Here is a 25,122-nt window from a genome sequence, read left to right on the forward strand (position 1 = left end):
TCATTCCCACATCTCACTTGATTTCCCCCTAGCAGATACAGCCTATCAAAGAAAGAGTGATGCCCAGAAAGTAGTGTATGTGTGTGTGCATGCAGGTGTGTGTGTTCAATATTTCAATAAGAGCAAGAACCATTGCATTAGAATGGCCCAAAAGTAGAGTCTGTCTAATGGCTGATAAAACAAATGTGAAAATTCTTCTTAAATGCAGAATACTTTATTATGCTGGATTTGAATAGAATATGCAGAATTTAACATAGATTCTAGAAGGGACAGCATTGAGTGAAATGATCAATGCAAGTCTCAAGTTTATATTAGATAAATTGAAAATTCCCTTTCACAGGGCCACAAACTAAATGGATGCTTTATGTAATATGGCTTTTTGTATGACTATTCTCTGTCTATTCATTTAAAAAAAAATTAACTGAAAGATCTTTCCATGGAACTTTATTCCAACTTAGAATCTAGATACAAGCAAAGACCCCACCAGAACAAGGGGGCACCTGGGTAGCTCAGTTGATTGAGTGTTTGACTCTTGGTTTCCACTTGGTTTCAGGTCAAGATATGGACCCTTGCCTCTGGCTCCACACTCAGCAGGGAGTCTGCTTGAAGATTCTCTCCCTCTGTCCCTACCCCCACACACAAGATACACTCTCTCGCTCCCACTCTCTTTCAAATAAATAAATAAATCTTAAAAAAAAAAAAAAAGACCTTACCAGGGATAAGACTTTAATATTCAGGCTTCAGAAATCATTTCTGTACTGGTGCCTCATTATGCAAGATGAAGAAAATTAGTAGGACAAAAAGATGGTCTTTAAAACTCAGAAGGCAAAAGAAAAATTATTTCATAAAAAGAGCACAGAAAGGGCGCCTGGGTGGCTCAGTGGGTTAAGCCGCTGCCTTCGGCTCAGGTCATGATCTCAGGGTCCTGGGATCGAGTCCCGCATTGGGCTCTCTGCTCAGCAGGGAGCCTGCTTCCCTTCCCCTCTCTCTGCCTGCCTCTCTGTCTACTTGTGATCTCTCTCTCTGTCAAATAAATAAATAAAATCTTTAAAAAAAAAAAAAGAGCACAGAAAATAATAAAAGCTAACTTGATGACATGGATAATTAGCCCTTGATGAATGGAATAATTATCCAAAGGTAATCGAGTTAATTACTTTAGTCTTCTTTTTTTTTTGCGGGGGGAGGTTTCATTTTATCACTGTATCTAAGTTTTTATAGCTAGTCCTCAATAACTGAGTATGGAGAAATAAATGTAAGGTTCTTAAACTCCTTCGACTTTGTTCATCACAACCAACACTGTGCCTACGCATCTAGCCCACGTAGGGTTAAAAGGAAAAAGGTGAGTAGTTATAATAACAAAAGGAAAATCTATACTCTTCTTAAAATATTTACCAAGATGTAACCATGAAATAGGCACAGAACAATTACTCCCTTTTAAAAGTGAGCCACCCAAAAGAACCTCATAGTTTGCCATCTTTCACTTACCGCTTTTGAGAGTATAAATAAGGGCAATGTGGACCATGGGTGGCTTTTTAACTTTCCCTAGTACCATTTTAAAAGCAAAAACCTAGAAATCTGAAGAAATAGAAAACTAAATGTGAGTGGCAGTGTTTTTCAAACTCAAAGATATAACTAGATATAACTAAATAATTTAAAGTAAGATGCCTACACTAACTCCCTAAAAAACAAAATCCAAAACTAAAGTTAAAGTGACTGTAAATGAGATGCAGTTTACAGCTTAGGAAGAGAAAGTGTTAATACCAATATTTCAAATTTATCAGCAGAGGAAAATAAATTATAAAACTGGACTTAAGGGGGAAAGAAAAGTAAGCAGCTTGCCATCATATCTTGACACATTAGTGTCTACTTTTTCTTTTCAAAAGCAAAGCCCTCTAGTGATTAGTTAAGGTTTACATACTAAGCTGAAAAAAAAAAAAAAAGACATCCTATTTTGGACATGTCTACAATCTCAGAAACAAAATGGTTTCTTTAATATAGTCATATTTAAATCAAATTTTGAGGGGCGCCTGGGTGGCTCAGTGGGTTAAAGCCTCTGCCTTCGGCTCAGGTCATGATCCCAGGGTCCTGGGATCGAGCCCCGCATCGGGCTCTCTGCTCAGCAAGGAGCCTGCTTCCTCCTCTCTCTCTGCCTGCTTCTCTGTGATCTCCGTCTGTCAAATAAATAAATAAAATCTTTAAAAAAAAAAAAGAGTTATTAAATCAAATTTTGAGCTGGGATTATAGGATTATAATATTTGTCAAAAGATCTCAACAGCAACCAGGACTTCAAAGGGCTACATTTGCTATGTTAGAAGTGAAACTCCTCCATGTCAAAAGGGCAAAGAAAAAGAAAACTGCTTATCTTGATCCTGATGTTAGATGGAGGAGGGAAATAATTCCCCAAAGGATTGTAACCACAAATTAGCACTGAGATTTAAAAAAAACAAAAACCAAAAAACCCGTCAAGCAGAAATCTGATTTAAAATGTGCCCAGTTACCCACACCCTGTGCCAGTTTACTAGCACCCAAGCTAGTAGCAGATGCAAAATATATTTCTCCTCTGGAGGAACCCACCTTCAACCCAGGCCTGACACAATTACCACAAACAAAATTCCAAAGGAAGTGAGCAGCTCATAGCCAAAAATCACAAAATGTTGGGGCACCTGGGTGGCTCAGTTGGTTAAGTGTCTGCCTTTGGCTCAGGTCATGATCTCAGGTTCCTGGGATCAAGCCCCACTTTGGGCTCCCTGCTCAACAGGGAGTCCGCTTCTTCCTCTCTCTTCACCCCACCCCCTGCTTGTGCTCTCTCTCTCTCCCAAATAAATAACTAAAATCTAAAAAAATCACAAAACCTTAAAATAATAAAAGCAACAATAAAGGCAATAATAAAAGAAGGGGCTCCTGGGTGGCTCAGTTAAGCATCTGCCTTCAGCTCAGGTCATGATCCCAGCGTTCTGGGATGGAACTCTGCAGCAGCTCCCTGCTCAAAAGGGAATCTGCTTCTTCCCCTGCCCCCGCCCCCCAGTCCTGCGTGTGCACGCTTAGGCACATGTGGGCTCTCTCTCTCTCTCTCTCTCTCTCGTGCTGTCTCTCAAATAAATAAATAAAATCTTAAAAAATAAAAAAAGAAGCAAGAGGAAAAAAGGAACTGACCCACCAAAAGACTTCAGTTATAGAAGTTACTAGAATATGAAATAGTCGAAATTATGAGATAAGCAAATGTGAAAAAGAATCAAATAAAGTTCTATAAATTAAAATACAATAACCAATACTAAAAATCAACAAAATGAAACATTAGGCATAGCTAAAGTGAATTAGTAAATTGCAAGTTGAAACATAAATTTTCCCAAACGTAATCAAGAGATTAAAGAGATAAGAGACAAGGAAGATAATATAGAATATCTAACAAACATGCAATTAGAGTTCCAGAAGGAGATCATTAAATTACTAGAGAGAGGAAATATTCAAGAAATAATAGAGGTTTTCAGAATTCCTAAAAAGATGCTGGTTCTCAAATGCAGTCTCTCTAATGCCAAGCAGATTTTTAATTCATAACTAGAAATATCAGATTGAATATTCAGGAACAAGAGAAAGAGCAGAAGAATATCTTTAACAAGGGGGAGAATAACCTAGTATCTTTAAAGGATACTTCTTCTCAGGAAGGAACCAGAGGGGGAAGATGGATTCCCCTACAGAGGGGGGAAAAAAAATCTCTTGACTGTTTAATTCTCAATGGCAACAGTAAAACTGAGAAGACAAAGGAATTATGTTTTTTGATGTACACAAAGAAAACTGTCAAAATAGAACTCAATACCAAAGAGTCTCTCTTTCAAGAAACAAGGTGAAATAAAAGGATTATCACACTCAAAAATCTCTGTCTCTGCCTCTCTCTCTCTCTCTTTCACACACACACACACACACACACACACACACTGAATAAAGGAATAGAAAAACATGTATTTGGGGCAGAAAAAAATGATCCCACGTAGAAGGTCTGACATCCAAGAAGGAATGGTGAGAATAGATATTGATAAGTACATGGTTAAACAGAAAGATGCTGTATACAACAATAAAAGTAACATCTGACTTATGAGAGAAAAAAAAACAGGCTAGAACTAAAATACTCAATTGTAATAACACATAAGAGTTAAACAATTCTAAGAATTTGCATTTTTTTAAAAGGACAGTGTATTAGTTTGCTAGGGCTAACATAAAATACCAAAGACTGGTGGTTTAAACAACAGAAATTTATTTTTTAATAGTTCTAGAGGCTAGAAGTCCAAGACCAAGGTGCTGTCAGGGTTGGTTTCTGGTGAGACCTCTCATCCTGGCTTACAGACAGCCAACTTCTCACTGTGTCATCACATGACCCTTCCACTGTGCATGTGCAAAAGCGGGAGAGAGAGCTTTAATGTCTCTTCCTCTTTTTTATATAAACACCAATATTCTTGGATTAGGGCCACACCCTTATGACTTCATTTAACCTTAACTGTCTCCTTACAGGCCCCATCTCCAAATAAAATCACGTTGGAGGTTAGAGCTTCAATATATGAATTCTGGGGAGGTACAATTCAGTCCACATCAGAAGGCAAAGATATTAACTTAGAGAATATTAATATGAGTATGCATAGTAAAATTATCTGGGTACCCACTAAAAAAATAGAACTGAGTGTATAACAATCTCCTAACCGTCAAAATAAAAAGAATACTAAAGGGGTGTCTGGGTGGTTCAGTCGGTTAAGCATCTGCCTTCAGCTCAGGTCATGATCTCAGGGTCCTGGGACTGAGCCCCCTCACCTCACCACATAGGGAATCCCAGCTCAGCAAGGAGCCTGCTTCTCCCTTTCTCTCTGTAGCTCCCCCTGCTTGTGTGCTCTCTCTCAAGTAAATAAATAAAATCTTCTAAAAAAAAAAAAAATTTAAAGAAAGTGGACAATCAATGTATCCAAAAGGAAGCAACAAAAGAGAGGAGAAAGACACAGAAAAAAGTAGAATAGAAAATGTGTCATAATATAAGAATAAATGAATCCAAATATACCAGTTTTCATTCTAAATATAAAAAGCCTAAACTCTAAAGCAAAGATCCAGCTATATGCTATTTACAAGAGACATATCTAAAAACATTACTATATCAAGTTGATCACAGAGAACCCTACATCATTAATATCAAAGAAAAAACATTAAGTCAAACAGTGGTATTAGAGCTTTAGAAGGTCATTACATATGATAAAAAGTTTCACTTACCATACAGTATTTAAAAATCCAATCTTAAAAGCATCTAATAACAAACTTCAAAATATGTAAAGCAAAAGTAAATTATCTAGATAAAATCCATTATTATAATTTCTCAGTAAGTGAATGATCAAAACTATTAATAAGGATAAAGAATATTTAAGCAACACAGTTAAAACTTTCATCTTATGGATACACATGGACCTACATGGAACACTGCACCCAGAAACTGGAGAATACACGTTATTTTCAAGTTCCACACTGAGCATTTATTAAAAAGAGGACATCTGCGCTAGCCCATGAAGCTTACATCAAAAAGCATCAAAGACCTGGTATGATAGAGACCACGTGCTCTGACCACATCACAAGTAGGCTAGAAATCAGCAGCAACAACCAAGTATGTTTAAAAATTAGAAAATGCCATTCTCAAGAAATCACAGCAAACAGCACTGTATGATAACAAAAAACCCTATATAAGAATTTCTGAGAAGCAGCTAATATAGTGATTCAAGGGAAATTAATTGTCTTCTAATAAGGCAAGACTCAATGAGCTAAGCACCCAACCTAAGAAATTAGAAAAACAGTAGAAGAAACTTGCAAACACAGAAGAAAGAAAATAAAAGAACAAGAATCAAAGAGTTGGAAAACAAGCTTATAATAGACATGATCGGCAATGCCAAAATCTGGTTCTTTGAACAGATTAAGAGAAATTATATACCTCAGGATTGAAGGAGACAGAGAATTTAGCAAATCAGGAGCTTTAAAAAAAGTGGGACATATCACAGTTGCAGCAATGATTAAACAGTAAAAGAATATCATGGAAAATTATATGATAATACTTTATGCTTTTGAAAACTTAGTTACAATGACAAATGTTCCTTGACAGTAGAATGGATAAATTACAGAATTCACACACTAAAACACAAACAAATGAAAACAAATTATGGCTATAACAATAACAAATCTCAAAAACATAACAGTGAACAAATAAGTAAGCATAAATGTTTATGTACTATACAGTATAATTCCCTTTACTTAAAGTCCAAAATAACCAATTCTAAAGAATATGCTGCTTTGGGGATAAAGCAAGCATTGCCATTAGGTGGGGAATAAGGAAACAGAGGGATTCTAGATATATCATACTCTCTAATCTTGATAATAGGTCATGAGTATTCAATTTTTTTAACTTACAAATATGTTCTATGCACTTTATACATACAATGTACTTCACAGTAAATATTCTTTTAAAATATTTCATAGTAAAATCAGTTTCATAGTGTTATTCTGAACTTTCCCATATGAACAGTGGCCATTCACATGATCTCCTGAAAAAAATTCAATCTTTACATGCCTGTGACATTCCATGCCAAAATACAAAGACATGGTTCTTATTCTCTAAGATATTACAAAGGTAAATAATACTCCCCTAAATAAAAAAATTCACACTGAAGTACATACTAAGGAAATGGAGAACCTCAGTCCAACTTGCAGAAATGAGGAAAGCAGACTGATTCACAGTGGAGAAAACAATGTCTGAAAAGAGAATAACTGGCCCAGAAAACATGTTTGGTATGTACGTGTTTACTTTCTCTTTCCTTTTACATCTAGGACCAAATTCTAAAAATGAAAAATATGCATAAAAACACAAATGTGACTGCATTCACCGGGGTCATGCTCGATGGCTAAATATAACTATGGTCAGAAAAATGAAGGGGAGAATTTCTACATTTAACCCTCCGTCCTTAAGTTTCCACACATGACCTTTTCCTGGTTTTTGCCCATTTTTCCCCCATTTTTATCTCTAGTTTTGTTCCTAGAAGTGACTATGTTTCTGTGATAGCCAGAGTGATACTTACCTGGTTTCAAAAGGTAATTTCTGGCTAAGATGAGTTTTTATATTAATGGCAGAATGGGAAAAAGTTATAGATAAAATATAGATTGCAGAAATAGACCCATTTACTACACAGGACATTAAGATTCCCAGAGTTGGCAGCAAAGGACAGAAAACAGGACATTATTACACCTTAGAGATGATTACACAGGAGACAATATCTACTCCTTCTACCACACAGCAATTGTGTATGCATCAGTATATGTGGACAGCAGGTCAGATGGTAATATAGCAAGGAGACTGAACATGAAAATGGAGAACATTCTCAGGGCACATGATAACTGCTGTACTTGTTAAAGAGGAAATAGCATTTACAGCTATGTGTGAGTACTAGTGAATGGGTTGGTGTGGAAGCTGGACCTTACAGTTGAGTCCTCAGAAATATCTAGGTTACTTCATTTGGATAAAGCCCTTGTCAGTCATGTCTGGGTTCAAATCCTATCTGACTTGAGCATTTCTTGTTAGACTGACAAAAAAAAAAAAAAAACTGCAGAAGTTAATGAAGGAAAGTATAACCAGTCTACAGATTAGATATTGAGAATAATAAAGTGCCTTAAGGTCGACAAAAAAATATCAACGCCCTTTACCCTTACCAAAAAGTCTACTTCTAGGGCTTTACTCAAATGGATAATCATAGATGTCTACAAAAAACTGAGCTTTAAGACACCTATTGCTGTATAGTAGCAAAAAACAAACAAAACAATACAAACAAACAAAAAAACCTGTCTGATATTATGGCATATCCCCAATAAATTATGTTACATTATGTACAGACTACAATATTATTTAGTATTCAAAGTATGTAATGAAAGATCATTCCATGATATGCAATGTGGCTCGTCCTTGCTTGAAAATTAAGAAGAAATATATACTGGGACATCTGAGTGGCTCAGTTGGTTAAGCCTCCAACTCTTGATTTTGGCTCAGGTCATGATCTCTGGGTCATGAGATCAAGCCCCGCTTTGAGCTCTGTGTTGGGTATGGAGCCTGCTTAAGATTCTCTCTCTTGGGTGCCTGGGTGGCTCAGTGGGTTAAGCCTCTGCCTTCGGCTCAGGTCATGATCTCAGGGTGCTGGGAGCGAGTCCCACATCTGGCTCTCTGCTCCACAGGGAGCCTGCTTCTTCCTCTCTCTCTCTCTCTCTGCTTGCCTCTCTGCCTACTTGTGAGCTCTGTCTGTCAAATAAATAAATAAAATCTTTATTAAAAAAAAAAAAGATTCTCTCTCTTTCTGGCCCTCCCCACCCAAAAAATAAAATCAAATTAAATTTTAAAAATTAAAATTAAAGAAATACATGGCACAGTATCATTTTTAGAAACTGAAATATTATTTTTCTATGTTATACAAAAATATACACCAAAATGTTAACAATTGTTATCTGCGGGCATAATTTTCCTTCTTTTCTGGGTTTTTTTGGGAGAGGGGTTGGTTTTTTCCTGGTCTGAATTTTCTAAAATTTTCTATAATGAACATGTGTCACTGCCATCATAAGAAAAAAATATCTAGGGATGCGTGGGTAGTTCAGATGGTTAAAGCACCTGTCTTCGGCTCAGGTCATGATCCCAGGGTCATGGGATAGAGCCCAGTGTTGGGCTCCCTGCTGGACAGGGAACCTGCTTCTCCCTCTGACTGCTGCTCCCTTGCTTGTGCTCTCTCTCTGTGTCAAATAAATAAATTGAAAAAAAAATTTTTAAAAAGAAATATCTATTACAGAATAAGGATAAAAAATAAAGATTTGAAACCTTACAATACCAACTAGTTACAAAATATGGAAACAAAAATGAGAAATTCCCAACATCACTACACCTTCTGTAGGAACAAATTTACCCAAAGCCTATTATGGACAATGGGGAAGCTTCAAATTCAAAACTCCTCTCATGAAAGAGCTCAATAATTCAAAAAAAGGAAAATTTTCTGAAGAAGTACTGAATGGGACCTAGCTGAAAGGATTAAAGAACAGACTTTCTGCTATTGTTGGACAGGGTATAACTTCAGAAGGTACTACAGTTTGGGCAAACTTTATCAAAATAGAGCAGGAAAATGGCCCACTTCACATCCAGCCTGGAGATAATGGCAAAAGTTAGCTAAAATTATTAAAAGAATGGGTTTTTAGGGGCGCCTGGGTGCCTCAGTGGGTTAAAGCCTCTGCCTTCGGCTCAGGTCATGATCTCAGGGTCCTGAGATCGAGTCCCACATCAGGCTCTCTGCTCCACAGGGAGCCTGCTTCCTCCCCTCTCTCTCTGCCTGCCTCTCTGCCTACTTGTGATCTCTGTCAAATAAATAAATAGAATCTTAAAAAAAAAAAAAAAAAAAAGAATGGGTTTTTATTACAAGTACATGTTTAGGGTTGTGTGCAAAATGCAACATTTTCTCCTCTGGAAGGCAATGGATGCTACACCAAGAATAGTCCCTTTGCACAACACCTCCCTTTGAATCTGTATCCTCCCAGGACCAACTTAGATAAAAAAAACCTGCAGCAGACACCTTCAGCCAGACACTGTACTGAACACCTAATATAAATGTTAACTGATTCTTAGGTAACTTTCAGCTGAAACTCTTATTCTGATCCAAACTTCAAGCATCTTTAAATCCTGCAAATGTTCTTTCTCTAAAATGTTTAAAAAAACAGCAACAACAACAAGAAAAGGTGATAGCATCTCCCTTTGGAAGGTAACAGCTAGAACAAAGACTCATGTCCCTTCTGCACTGCCTCCTCAAGGCAGAACATTAGTGTTTCCACATAAAACATTTTGCCTAAAATATTTTTTAAATGCTTTAGTGATACAGACAGGACTTAGTTAATTGAGAGAAAAGAAGCTAATGAAGCTTTGGTCAAAAATCCCAAATGGTATGTAAAACTTATGGCTAAAATGACACATAAGGGTTTCAACTGAAAATTACCTAAGAATTGATAAACACATATGCCAGGTGACTGGTTATTTGGCTGGGAATGTTTTTCAATCTAAACTGGGCCTAGGAGAATATAATTTCTTTAGAATTATCCCTCAAAGAGAATGGCGATAATAATAGTGTTACTATTAATTTCAATAGGTGACCCCTAGATTACCCTCCTAACTACAAATATATACTCTTTTGCCCAAGTTCTGAAAGCTATATTAAAATCCAATCTTCCCAACTCTCCCTTACATTTTTAATAAACATGAATGAGCTTTCCAGTATATTAAGCTAGAGTTTCATGCTTGAATTTTCTGAATCTTCTGTCAGACAGAAGTGAGAAATTACTTTTACCAATCCTGTCCCAATTTGCCAGCACAGAGGCTAAAAGGTACTTTATCCTATGTGTCAAACTCAAAGACTGAAACAGCTCACTGTCAGCTTCAAAAACCATTTTTTTACAAGCATGGCACACTGCCTCAAGCCAACTAAACACTAAAGCATGTTGGGTTGCCCAAACTGCAAATTATTTGGAATGTTCTCCATGTTTTGTGGTTACAAAAGTACCTATTTTGTGGACCATCCAGTTAAAATTAGGGCCATATCTGACCTTAAACAAAAAATTCTCAGGAAACTGAAACTATAATTGACCAAGATCCCAAGAGTTCTGAAAGGCTGTGACCTCAGGCTCATAATCAAGTATCTCAAGTGTTACTTTTTTTAAAGCCAAACAGACACAACATAAAGTCAGTGAAACACATTACTGTCTGTTTTAAGTAAACACTAAAACTTCACTATAAAATACACCTCATAGTTGCAAAAAAGGAATAAAATTGCCACCTGCAACAAACTAAAGTGTATATGTGGCAAATAAAAATGCATATTTTAAAAAAAAGGCCTAGCAAATAAAGCAAAAATCAGTCTAAAAGATTATTGCACTTCATTTCTAATTTTTACTCACATATGTTAAAAGGTAGCAGTTTCAGCTGTGAAATGTGATGATATACTCCAAAGCTTTGCTTGTAGTGATTAGAGCCCTGTATCATAGCTATTATCTTCCCAAGCATTAATGGATACCTCTTTCAAATCAAATACTTACTTAGGACATCATTCACAAATCTGAATGCCAAAACTTCCCAAGGTTTGCCTCCCATGCCATCAGGATCTACTCTGAGTCTCAGACCTTTGGAGAATGCCCTGAAGATCATTTTTAAAGTGTGAAAAAAGAAAACGTCGTATTGACAAGCTAATTTTTTCCTAGGGATTCCTCTGCGGAAGATAAATTACTGAAGCATGAGAAATCCCTGGTTCAATCATCCACTGATGGGATAATTCAGTCCATTTTAATAAACATGTGGTTAAGATCGTTGGCATATGGCCCCCTGGTACAAGCCTTGGGCAAGAACAAGAACACAGGGGAAAACACAATACTTTTTTAACTTAACTGATATTGATGAAATTGATGAAAATGCTGAAGAGATGACAAGCCTTAATGGGAACTATTTTTAGCTTCTGATCTCTTAGACCTGTGTTTCTAGTACATGTATATTATCAAGTCCCTTTATGCTTTTCCCTGTTACAGATTTACAGATATATAAATATGTAAGTATAGACATAGATAAATATGGATTTTGTAAATATATGTGGATATGTGTGTGTGTGAGAGAGAGAGATATATATTTACCTTTTTTTTTTAAAGATTTTATTTATTTATTAGACAGAGAGAGATCACAGGCAGAGAGGCAGGCAGAGAGAGAGGCGGAAGCAGGCTCCCTGCTGAGCAGAGAGCCAGATGTGGGCCTCGATCCCAGGACCCTGAGATCATGACCTGAGCTGAAGGCAGAGGCTTAACCCACTGAGCCACCCAGACACCCCTATATATTTACTTTTAAAAAGAATAATTCAGGGGTGCCTGGCTAACTGAACAGATAGAACATGTAACTCTTGATCTCAAGATGGTGAGTTCAAGCCCCACATCTGGCGTAAAGAGTACTTAAAAAAAAAAAGGCATATTCATAAAACAATCATTTCAAATCAAATAAATCATATGCTAAATCTCAAAATTGCTGAATTTCCTAGAAAATTGTGTATTCTAGGAACTAAGTCCCATCCACCTTAGAACCCCAAATTCTCATTTAATGCAGTACTTCCTTGACTGGACTCCAGCAAACTTAAGGTAAAACAATAACTGCAGTGAAGACTTTAAGTATGTGACTTTTTCTAAGCAAATTTTTTTCCAAGAACGGTCAGTGTGCTGCATATTTTCAGGAAATGCTTGGGCAGTGAGTTTTTTGTTTGTTTGTTTTCAAGTTTCAGTCCTGGTATATTTGACAGCAGAGTGACAAAATTTTGCTCAGAGAGAAAAATCTATATCCCAAACAAAATGTTATAATATTAACGGTTATTCTGGAATGGTTTCCTTTCAAAACTTCCTCACTACAAATGTTTCCTACAATACCCTCCTCTGTTTTGATAGTATTTTTTCACACAGAGATTATACATAATGCATACAACTGAGAATTTAAATACTTAATGATATTCTTTTCTTTAAACAAGCTCCAACATTCTATTTTAATTGTTTAAAATAATCTGGATAATGTAATTATGTCACTAAAACTCTGGGCTATGCAACACTTCACAAAATATAGGAACTTTTCATCAGCACCTTTGATTTGCAGCTGACACCAGATGTACAAAATGCCAGTGGAGAGAACAGAAACAGGATTAGACAGGTGTAGTCGAGACCTGGGGGTGTGAGAAAATGGGCTTCCTTCACCCACAGGACACATAAAAAAAGAAAACTTACCTATTTGTGTAATAAATGTACTCATATAATAGGTTTCATCAAATAATTACATATATTACGTACCTCATCCAAGGCTAAAACTGTCTGAAGTAATGTCAGATTATGCAAGAACCATCAGGGTTTGGTTTGGTTTGGTTTTGATGATTCTTAGAAATACTACCCTTAAAATTAGTTGGGGTCTTTTAATCTAAGACATAATGAAAACCATATTCACCAAGAAACAAACAAATAAAGAGAAAATCATATCTTAAAACGGTATAGGTAAAAACCTCACCTTGCCTCACCGAAAAAAACTGCATACCTACTACGGGGGATACCTGTATTTCCTAAGTGTCCAGATCAAGTCTAAATATCTAATCAGAGACTATAGGATCACTTCGAAATTTGGGGTCAGCCTTAGGGGACATATAAACATATATTGGGGGGTGGGGGGGTTGTGTGTGTGTGTGTGTGTGTGTGTGTGTGTTTAGTACCTGAACCTCAAGGATATGGGGGGGAGGGGGCAGAATGTTTCCCAAAAGGGGCGGGGAAGAGAGGGCTTAAAATCAGGGCGACGCTGAAACCCGACCAGGGCTGAAAGGCAGACCCACAGCGCCGCAAGCTCATCCACATGTAAGAGGCAAGCTCTCAAACTGTTGGAGCTCGCAGGGAGCCTCCCGACTTGGGCAAACGAGGTGAATTTCACCCTTAAAGAGGGACGAGAGCACAGCGTAAAAGTTCAAGAGGATTCCATCCCCTTCCTCTCACTCCCGGCACTTAGCTTCTGAGGAGAAAGCCGGGCAGAGAAAAAGCCGGCGCTGGGTGCCAACCTGCAGCCGCCCAGTTTCCTAGAAGGCCTAACTGCTCCAGCGGGCAGGGGATGGCGACAGGGGGCGTCGGGAAGCGAGGCGGGCGGCTCCCGGGGAAACCGAGTCCCGACCGGGCCCCCCGCCGCACGGCGCGGGCTGCCGAAATCACTCAAGTCCAGCCGCAAAACCTTCCCGAAACCCCGAGCTTCTCCTGCACAACTTCGGTCTAACCGGCTCCTTCTCCGCCACACACTCTGCCCAACAGCACAGCCTCCCCAACGCGGCGGATGCAAGCGCTCCCCGCGGGCGGCTACCTGTCCGGGGGCCGAGGACCCCAAGTCTCACCTCATACAAAGGGCTGCGCGCGGGCGCCTGCGGATGAACCCAGGGAGCATGGCCCCATCCAGTCCCTCCCGGAACTTTCCTGACATAGCACTTCTCTCTGCTGCAGAAAACAACGCTTCCAAGCAGAGGAGGAAGAGGAGGAGGTGGTGGTGGCGATCCAGGCGGCGGCGGCGGAGCAGGAGCTGGAGCAGAAAGTGAGGAGCATCGCGGACGAGCGCCGCCGCCTCCCAATCTGCCGAGGGGTTCCCGCCCCCAGGGTAACCAAAGCTCCCTCTTAAAGGCGCCCGCCGCGTTTTAGGACCGGAGGTAAGGGGAGGAGGGAAGAGGGGGCGGAGGCAAATAAAGAGGGAGAGGGCCGGCTGAGACGGAGCGATTTCGGAGGCCACCGTCCAGGCTGCCGCCCCTCCCGGCTGCCGCGCTCGCCAGTTTCTCGCTGCTCCCCCCACTCTCCGCCTGGTCTGGTTACCCCTCCGCCTGGGCAAAGGTGGGACAAGTGCTGGGACCCGGCACCGGGGCGCCGCTCCCGCCTTTGGCTTGCGCCAGGATTGCCCCTGGAACTTCGCCCAGTCTCCTCACCGCCCCCATCCTTTTGGGTCCTTTCTTCCTGCCCCCACCGCAGCGCCGCTGTCGCCCTCGCCCCCAAAGCCCTTGCGCGCCGCTGGCGACTGCCCAGTGGAATTGCGTTTCCTCACGTGGGTCCCACATATTCTTCCTCTATCACCCACACAGTGATGAGGGTCTCCCCGGGAGCGCTGGAGAATGAACTAAGTAAAGGCCAGTGGGGCCCCTAGACTGATTCCTGAAAGTGTCACTTGTGTAGGGCATGGGAGACTTGCCAAGTGTCCTGCTTTACCCTGTGCTCGTTTCTCCGATGGCCAATTGCCAGATGGCCTCCAACTGGATTTCTGAACTGTTGACTTTGGCTTTCATCAACACAGATTGGCTGTAAAGATCCCCAAAATGGACTCAGGAGGACGCTCCAGAAAAGTTACCGTCTTAAGATCTAGATGATGCAGGGAAATGCTGCGTTCAAGTAACACGTGATACTGTTTCCCCAGCTCTCATCAACACTTGTGATCGCTGCTGAGACCGCGGTGAGGTATGTGCAGTGTGGAGATGCCGCAGAGACACACCGCACCAGCAGCCATCGACACGTTAGGAACAGACCAAGGTAACAGTGGGTGTGGGCAGCAGCTTGTTTTTCTACCTCATGGCTCCAATTCTTACTTCTTTGGACTGTGGGTCTTCAAGATAGACTGTCCTTTGGTCCCTGCACAGTGTCCTTTGGCTGAGGTGGAAATGGGCCCACAGTTCAGGGTTAAGATACAGCCTGGGCTACCAGGAGCTGCCTCCCTAGGGGCAGTGGGCTCAGAAGGAGTGGTAGATTCTAATTCACACAAAAGCACTGGTGTGGTAGCCTGAGACTGGACCTCAGACCTACCATCGGTGTAACAGGGCAGCTGTGTAACAAGCTGTAACAAGCACATGCTGATTTGTGGAGGAAGAGGCCAGGGAGACAATGTATAAAAGGTTGGAGCAATTTCTCTTAAAATGTGGAGAAGAAATAAGCCTTGGGGTCCATAAGAGCAGGAGATGTGGTCCTTCCTGGAGCAAACATGAAGATGAGAGAGGAGGTTGGCAGTGAATTAGGAGGGAAGAGATCTTCCTATTATGATAAATTCCTATATAGTCAGAATAATCGGAAGTACTAGGTACCCAACTCAAAGTGACTGGAGAAAACCTACAGTGGAGGAGGTTGGAATGTATTGGCTCATATGCATTAAATCCCAAGAGTAGATTTGGCAAAGAAGAAGGGGAAGGGGTAGGGGGGGAAGAAGAATTATTATTTTTTTGAATCTTTTTTTTTCTCCAGATGATCAAAGAATGTTAGGACTCCATTTTTCTCCATATTGTGCTGTGCTATGATTGTACAGGTTTTATTTTCCCTAATCATGGCCTAAACTGACAGCCCCAGACTTATTTTCTCCACTGATCTCCTTTGCAACTGATCCTATCAGCAAAAGAGTAGGCCAAGGAATGAGTCTTATTGGACTAACTTGGATCCACTCCCTTCTCTGAACTGAGCATTGAATATGCAATGCAGGTTGGGGTCACTTGACTATGTCTGAAAAAGATCAAGGGAGATAGCTTTAGTGCTCCCCGCCCTGTACACCTAAACCACATGAACTGAGTAGAAGAGAGGAGGTTCCCCAAAGGAAAATTAGTTTTGTTAACAAAGAGAAAATGAATGTTGAGTAGGTAAAGACCATAGATGACCCACTCGCAACAGCCCTCCATTCCCCACCACACACTCAACACCAAAGGGGACTGAATACCTCTCTAGCTTCTCCGCCAATAGCTCCAGGACCAGAAAAATGCCAGTGGTCTTGGGGTTACAGTTAGCCACATCGTTTGGCCTCAGAAGCCCTTGGGAAGGTGCTTGTGATATTTAACAACCACTTGCAAACAAACAGTATCTAAAATGTAATTGTATTCAATCATTTTTTTCCCTAAATCCTGATACCTCTGCTTCCACATACCCCCAACTCCACATTCCTTTTCAAGCTCTGTATTATTATATAATCAATTCAACTTGATCAGAGCTCATGGAAATGTGTCATTACCTATACAGTGTGTTCATTCAACTGGAGAAAGAAATGAGGCCTATGAATAATCACATTTCAGTATCCAAGTGACACAGGGTCCAACTTCATTTTCAAGTTCCAGTAAGTTCTTCCTTTATCTTTTCAGACATGGGCACAGAGGAGTTTATATTTTGCCTACCAAAAATGCCAGTTTCAGGCTTTTTTCTTCCCACACAAGAACTTTTCTTGTAGTTACTCACAAAAATGTTTCCTATTTTCTTCCTTCATTTCTCTGTTTTAGAGAAGTTTCTATGTATCATAGAAAAATAGACTTAACAACCTGGAGGAGACTTTAGAATGAACCTAAAACAGCCCCCTTTATTTCATGGAAAAAATGAAAGCTCAGAGATTGACTCGTCTGGGGTTGCGCAGCCATTTTTGGCATCTGTGATGTGCCAAGCTCTGTGCTTGGCATTTCAAAAAGTACAGAAACAAAAGCATACAACATGGCCACTATCCTCAAAGAAGTTAAATTTAGTCAAAGAGACATTAACCATCTAAGATATTATAAGACAATTATAGAGAATCACAATATACCATATAATTTAGTATTTTTAAATATGTGATGAGCTGTGTTACCTGTAGGCCTTGAAATACCTACCATAAACTGGAGTAGTCTGGGAAACACAAGCCACCCTGATGATCTTTAAAAAATGCAGAGGGGGACAAAAATGGGCTTTCCACATGAGAAAACAAACAAAATGAGAAGGCATTGATGAAGGAAAGATCTTACCATGTGTTTGGAACAGAATGGAAATCTGTACTGTCATGGTTAAGAAGAGTGTTTCTAAGTGCAAGTCATGAGATCAATTTAGTGGGTTTTGAGGAATATTTTTTTTTTAAGATTTTATTTATTTGACAGAGATCACAAGCAGGCAGAGAGGCAGGCAGAGAGAGAGGAGGAAGCAGGCTCCCCGCCGAGCAGAGAGCCCAATGTGGGGCTTGATCCCAGGACCCTGGGATCACAACGACCTGAACTGAAGGCAGAGGCTTTAGCCCACTGAGCCACCCAGGCGCCCCTTGAGGAATATTTTTTTAGTTAAACAGAATATCCATGTGCATCATACTTAACAAGATTAAGTATTGTTTGTTAAATTTGTGTGTCATTATATTATGTGTTCTTAGTCATGATGTAAATTTTTTATCTAACTTTGGATTATGTTCAAAAAAAGTTCAAAAGCCCCTAGTTCAGAAGCCAGACATATTGGGTGTGAAACTCTGCTTTGTAGCAAAATGTCAATTGAATAACTTCCCTCCGAGGATCCATTTCTTCATGTGCAAGAGATGTTCAGCACAGTCCTTTGCATGGAGTGTGACCTATAAATGGCATCTATTATTTGCTGGCCAGATTGGAGACGACTGCATAAGAGAATCACCTGAAGAACTTTTTCAAAATCCCAGTACCTGGGACCCACCCTTAGAACACCAGACTCAATTCTTTTTCTTTTTTTTTAAGATTTTGTTTATTTATTTGACACAGAGAGAGATCACAAGTAGGCAGAGAGGCAGGCAGATTGAGGGGGAAGCAGTCTCCATGGCAAGCAGAGAGCCCCATGTGGGGCTCGACCCCAGGACCCTGAGATCATGACCTGAGCTGAAGGCAGAGGCTTAACCCACTGAGCTACCCAGGCGCCCCAAGAACCAGACTCAATTCTAAGGGAGAGTTTGCACATCAGTGTTTAAAAGCTCCCCAGGTACAGCCACGGCTGTGAGCCCCTGGGCTGGACCCATAGCAAAGCACATCTAGCTCCTCAGCAGCATGGTGAAGCACTGTCTCTTTCTTCAGGAGACGCATTGATCGTCATGATTTATGTTGCTGTTTCTTTACCAAGCAATAGGGAGCACGTTAGGTCGTCAGCAGAATTCTAACTAGTTTTGGCTCGGAAAATCTTCAACTGTGCTGCAAACCACTCGTGGTTTATCTCAGTCAGTAACACAGCGTGGATCCTGAGTCATAATCTCCTATGTATCTCTCCAAGTGTACAATTGATGATCAGTTACCAGCATACAGTGGTTTCTGGAGGTGTTAAAAAGCAGTAAAATAACCACCAAAAATTCCCTAAGGAGGAGGAAAAGGGTTAGAAACAAATGGCATTGGAAATCCATAAGCTAAATAATTAGCAAATGACTCATTAAATTTCAGCTATTCTCATCCTGACTTTTAATAGTGCAGTTTCTAAATATACTAATTAGTGATGTGCTTTTTGTAATCTTACATTTAGTAATCCCTATGTGTTCATATCTTATGTCTTTCCCCTATATGTTCAATCACTTTGTGTATGAAGCAGGAGAAGCTTTCTTCAAATACAGATTGTCCAAGAGACTCAGAACCGGTTATTCTACCTAGTCATCTTGTCTCTGTACATTTTGGCTTGTTTTTTTTTTTTTAATTCAGTTGGGCAAGTATAATAATGTAGAATGGTTTTGTAATCTCACCAAAGAGACAGAGCATCTGAGATAAGAAAGGAATAAAAAACCTAAAACTTAAAATTCCAACAACCAGACCTTATGTGCAACATGATATAACAAAATCAGAAGTACCCAGAACCATTATCAGGTCTTCTTGCCTAAGATAGAATCTGAATCTAATCAAGCCTCTGGAAGGAATAGGAAATACAGGGGACCAAGGATGGAGTTTGAAACTCAAACCACCTCAAAAAAGCAATCAATCAAATCCAGAATATCAAATGTTCAATTAAAAAAAAAATGACATGGTTTCTCTACCAAATCAATGGCGTCAAGAAACAAGGGCCTGATTAAAGAATAAAAGAGATTTAAAAATCATGATCATGGGGCGCCTGGGTAGCTCAATCAGTTGGGCATCCAACTCTTGATTTCGGCTTGAATCATGATATCAGGGTTGTGACATGGAGCCCCGCATTGCACTCCACACTCAGGCAGAGAGTCTGCTTGGGATTCTCTCTCTCTCTGTCTCCCCCCTGCCCCTCCTATTGAGTGCTCTCTCTTTTTCTCTCTCTCTCAAATAAATAAATGAATCTTTAAAAATTAAAAAAAAAAAAGAAAAGAATCATAATCATGAAATGCAATGTATGGACTTTGTGTCCTGTTTTGACCAAACCACCTATGAAAAGAACCCTTGAGACAATCAGGAAAATCAGATTATAGGCTAAGTATTAGATCCCTTAAATGAATTATACTTAATTTTCTTAGATGTGATAATGACATGACAGTTACATATAAAACAAAAATTTCATCAGAGGTGCATGCACACTGAAGAATTTTATAATCCTGCCCCCCAAAATGGAAGGAGTAATAGGTGGAAAAATGACTGATAATTTTTGAAACTGGGGGATGATGCATAGAGGTCTATCATCCTATACTTCCTTTATTGTCTGTTTTGGGGAAGTTCCTTAATTTGATGTTGAGTTAACCTTTTATTAAAATCTTTCACTTACGGATGCCTGGGTGGCTCAGTCGGTTAAGCCGCTGCCTTCGGCTCGGGTCATGATCCCAGGGTCCTGGGATCGAGTCCCGCATCGGGTTCCTTGCTCTGCAGGGAACCTGCTTTTCTCTCCGCTTCTGCCTGCCTGCCGGCCGCTCTGCCTGCTTGTGCGTGCTCTCTCTCCCTCTCTCTCTCTCTGACAAATAAATAAATAAATAAATAATTTTTTTTTTTTTTAATCTTTCACTTGGTTTGACTAATGGGACAATGATAAATATATGCAAGTCTGGGCCTGGTTACATCTTGAATATTTCTAGAAACAAGCTTCTAGACTCAAAAGTCTTTTCTTACAATATCTTGGGCCACTGTTTTCTAGTCACATTTAAGGCATAGGACTGGAGCAAAGAGTGACCAGTGAGGGCCTCTGTGGGAGGAGCCCACAGCCACTGGACACACAGTTGGCTATCTGCATCCCAGGTGCCCACTTTCCAAATTATCTCTGTGCCCCAGTGATTATCTCCAGCTACCAGCCTTGGCAGCTTCCACCATGGCATGTCCACAGTGAACCCTACCAGTGAGTCCATAGGAACTAATTGGCTGAATGCTTTTATCCTTTTTGTAAGTCTTACTGGAGGCATGTTCTTTTGGCCTCTTCCCATCCCCCACCTAACCCCATCACACTATCTCCCACCCTCCAGAGCAGGCATACACTCACGCATTCATACAAACGTGCACACACACACACCAAAAAAGCATTGCAGTGGTAAGATCTGGCAAGCCAAGGCCAATGAGAGTAGACAGAGAGCCGCGTTTCAGCCTGCCGCTACTCTACATCTTAGTCTGGCATGTCACCAACACTTTTATCTGGACCAGTTATGGCACATGATTCAGTGTTAGGAGAAGGTAACTAGGATGTCTATTTAATTTATCATGAATTGGAAAATATAACTAGCACATCAGTCTCACAGACATTACTTCTGTGGATGAAGCTGTTTTAAAAAAATGAGCCAATTAAAAATATTAAGTTAATAAAAGTACAGATATTTTGAGAATATGACAAAATTCATGAAAGTGTTTCATATATGACTAAGAGTTTTGAAATTCTGTCTTCATCTGTAGAGGGAGAAAGAGGCCTTAGAGCTCACACGCAAGCCCAGATGAGCAGTAGCTTAACTAGAAATGCAAGATAGTGTAGTAGATAAATAAATCCTTTGATAACTACAGGTTCTATTTTTAGAATAGATGGAGGGACCTTGGGCAGTTGGTTAGTTAACCTCTTCAACCCTCAGTTTCTTTATCTGTATATTGAGAGTAAAAATAAAGCATTATGAGGATTAAATAAAACATTCATCCAAAAAACTTAACGTAGTCTCTGATACAAAGTTAATGTCAGTGTTATGTTGGAACCATTACAAATGATACCAACTTTGTATTTTTCTGGATATTCCTTTATCTCATTTCCTTTTAGAAAGTTTGGAAATTGATTTGAAATCTTTCCATTAAGAAATATAACTAACAATGTTCAGAATCATTGTCACTGACTGTGAGGTTTTTTTCAGTTATGAATTTTTTAACAAGTGAAGTGGTTCTTATCCTACCGATAATAGGTTTTATCACCTATTATCTCTTCTGTAACACTCATTTTTCATATAATTGAAAAATCTATTATTTTTTTAAAATATTTTTAAAAAACAATTATAATTGGCCCTTACAAAAGGTATCACTTCAATAACTTTTCGAGAATATTTGAAGTTATAAAATCTGAGTATTCTAAATTTTTTTAAAAAGATAATGGATAAACGTATACTTGAATTGAAAGGAGTTTTGTTTTGTTAGTCTTCTTGGAAGTCATAAGTTAAAATGATCCATTTTAGAATAAAAATCACCAAGAGAAAACAGTTATTCTCAGAATTACTGTGTGAAATCATTTTAATTCTTTATTAGACATAATTATTTCATGTAATACTTAGCTTCTAAGGGTTTTCTGCTAGTATTAGATACATAACTTGTACAGATAATAGGCAAAGTAATAAAAAAGTATTCCAACAGAAAGGAAAGTGTTGAAAAACAGTGTGGTGGCCATTAAAACGTACCATCCAGGGCCCCCTGGGTGGCTCAATGGGTTTAAGTGTCTGCCTTCAACTCAGATCATGATCCCAAAGTCCTGGGATGGAGCACCGCATCAGGCTCTTTGTTCAGCAGGGAGTCTGCTTCTCCCTCTCCTTCTGCCCCTCCCGCACCAAATAAATAAATAAATAAGTCTTTTAAAAATATATAAATAAAAACGAAGTGCTCCACCCAGCTGTTCTGAGGAATGCCACCTCACTACCAGCCTGCATTCACTGAGGCCACACTCCCCTTGGCCTGCACTCAGCCAATGACAGAGAATGGCTGGGGTACTAGTGTTATCCATTCCTGCAGACGTAGGATTTCCCTAACAGACAGCTTTGGCTCCAGGACTCCTCATCATACCGACCAAAACTTTCTGACAACTGTGCTATAGTCTGAAATTCTTCATCCCCTGCCGTCCTTCCTCCTTCCCCTCCTTGCACTCCAGTGAGACCTGCATCATGGTCTGAAGGCTTTTGCTACTTCCTACATCCTCCTCTGTATCTTTCACTGACACTTCCACCAATGAATGTCCACCATCCCTCATCATGCCTGGTTCTTTGTGGATGAAGGCACGCAAACTCAGGTACCACGAGTTTGACAGCTGGAAATACTTTGAAGAGCATAGCTGAGGTGTTATTGAAACTGTAGAGAAGGTGCAACCTCAGGGAGCCACAAGGAATTAGTGTGTGTTGATTTTGCTTAGCAGAGGGAGACTTCTTTAAAAGACCATCATGTGTGCACGTTATCAGTAGAGCAGTGAGAAGCCGTCTGCAACTTTAGGAAAAGTGTGACGTGCTTGCAGTGAGGTAGAGACCAGCATCAAGGACTGCCTGGAAAAGAGAACTAAATGTACCAGCTAGATGGAAAAAGAGAGCAAGACACAGAAAAAGTAAACACTAATTGAAGACTCCTGTTTTGGTATATCAAAGAGATAACAGCAGCGCCCACTAGAGGAAGAGAAAGAGAAGAGCTCCATCTAACTCACTTGAAAAAGGGGTGAGAGAAAGGGAAGGGATGATTCACTGAACCATTCCACCAGAATACCCCCTAAGCAGGAAAGTGTCATTGTCTGAGAGAAGAAATTGATGAGGTCGCTTCATACAAGCAAAGCCATTAAGGCTTAGATGACAAACATGGACCAAAACATTCCAGAAGGGAGAAGCTGGATTGCATGGACAGGGGATGGGATGTTACTTCTCCTGAGAGTAACAAGGAGAGAGATGATGAAGAACCGAAGAGAATTTCTTCTTCCCAGAAATTAATTAAGGTCTTACTAAGCTACACGTTTTTAGGAAGTTGGTTTTTATTTGTTGTTTGTTTGCTTTAAGAGAAGTCAAAGCTGAGATCCCCAGCTGGGTCCACATGGTAGAAGAGTCTCTAAAGAAGCAGAAGCCTGGGAAGTAGACATGAGAGACTGCAGTAAGTCCTTCAGGGATTCTCAGAACTCTCGAGAGGGCTTAGGATTCCCATGGCCATGGACTTAGGGTCGATGGGATTGAGCCCATTTGATCTGTCTCAAAGGAGACAAGAAGGTCGGGGCACCTGGGTGGCTCAGTGGGTTAAAGCCTCTGCCTTCGGCTCGGGTTGTGATCCTGGGGTCCTGGGATCGAGCCCCGCATCGGGCTCTCTGCTCAGCCGCGAGACTGCTTCCCCCTCTCTCTCTGCCTATCTCTCTGCCTACCTGTGATCTCTGTCAGATAAATAAATAAAATCTTTGAAAAAAAAGAGAGAGAGAAAGAGAGATAAGAAGGTCGTGTTTGATGTCTGGGTTGCATTTACCGTCATGCAACAGAACTATAGAATTCTTGAATTCATCTTGTACAACACCTTGACTTTTTATAGTTAAGGAACTGTGGCATAGAAAGAGTCTTAGTTTCTTTAAAAACAGATCCTGACAGGATTTGAGTGCAAAAAGTTAATTTGGGAGGTGGGAAAACGCGACTGGAAGGGATGAAAATCACTGAAGTGTCTATCTTCAAGCAAGTTTCCACTGTGTGCAAGTAGAATTAATACTGCTGAGGAACTTTGGAGCCAGCACTGCAATTATCCTGCCCAAGGAGGAGGGACCTGGATATTGAGCTCCTGTCAGTCACTACCTGAGTGGGGAGTGGTCATTGTCTGGAAAGTCTGGCCTATCCTCCTCTGGGGCAGAACAGGCTCCAGAGGGGAGGGAAGGCTCTCAAGCATTGATGCAGGTTCCGACAATCAGAAGTGTAGCTAGCGTGCACAGAAATACTACATGCCAGGGGGACTGGTGGGGCAATGACAGCATCTGCTATGTGAAGGTAAAGAGACTTGTGGGGAATCTCACAGAGGAGTCCCAGAGACGGGCTGAGAGACACAAACCTTGGGGGGTAGAAGTAGAAGTTGGTAGGATCTGGCTGACCGTTGGGCAGTCCTGGGTTTGAACCCCAGCCCTGTTCTCCAGATTCTATGTGATCTTAGAAACCTACTTAACCATTCTGAGCTTTAACTGACTCATCTCAAAACTGGCGATAACTATCTTGTAGGGTTGGTGAAAACTGAAAAAAGAAATATTTGTGAAGGAAATAGCAAATTGCCTAGAAGAGAGAAGACACACAATAAATGGGACTAATATTAATAGTAACTCTTATTTTATTAAATAGGATGAATCTGACAGGGGAACAAACCAGAAACAAAAGGAAAAAAGCTTTCTTCTTTTCCCTTCCACTGCTGCCATCAGCCATGCCGTGGAGAAACTCCCCTCCTCAGCCCTGGACCTACGCTCTCCAGACAATTTCAGTTATTAACATTTTCACTGATTCTAGAATACTGTGGTGTGAAATCAAGATATATCTGATAATCTACTTAGTCTTAGACTGGATATAGTACTGAAAACAGGACTTCTTTTGGTAATGAAGACTCATTTTTCATATATTTAAATCTAGTCCGAGGGTAATATAATGTTGATAGATGTTGAAGCTAGAGGAGAGGTACATGGGATTTATTATATTATTCTCTCTACTTTTGTGTATGTTTGAAAACT

General features: G+C 40.1%; 1 protein-coding gene and 1 long non-coding RNA gene across 2 annotated transcripts in view; one reads left to right on the plus strand and one right to left on the minus strand.

Moving 5' to 3' along the window:
- GPR63 (G protein-coupled receptor 63) overlaps nucleotides 1-14,146 on the minus strand; it is a 54,833-nt gene extending 40,687 nt beyond the window's left edge. Inside the window, exon 1 of the mRNA XM_047734819.1 lies at nucleotides 13,956-14,146. The gene's annotated coding sequence lies outside the window, so the exon portion shown is untranslated. The remainder of the gene's footprint in view (nucleotides 1-13,955) is intronic.
- Nucleotides 14,147-14,149: 3 nt separating this feature from the next.
- Nucleotides 14,150-24,871, plus strand: LOC125103047 (uncharacterized). The gene is made up of 3 exons (XR_007128267.1): nucleotides 14,150-14,261; nucleotides 15,014-15,126; nucleotides 24,743-24,871. It is a non-coding gene; the product is annotated as an uncharacterized LOC125103047 (long non-coding RNA).
- Nucleotides 24,872-25,122: the final 251 nt, after the last annotated feature.

The sequence above is a fragment of the Lutra lutra genome, chromosome 6 (genome assembly GCF_902655055.1).
Source record: "Lutra lutra chromosome 6, mLutLut1.2, whole genome shotgun sequence".
NCBI classification, from domain to species: Eukaryota; Metazoa; Chordata; class Mammalia; order Carnivora; family Mustelidae; genus Lutra; species Lutra lutra.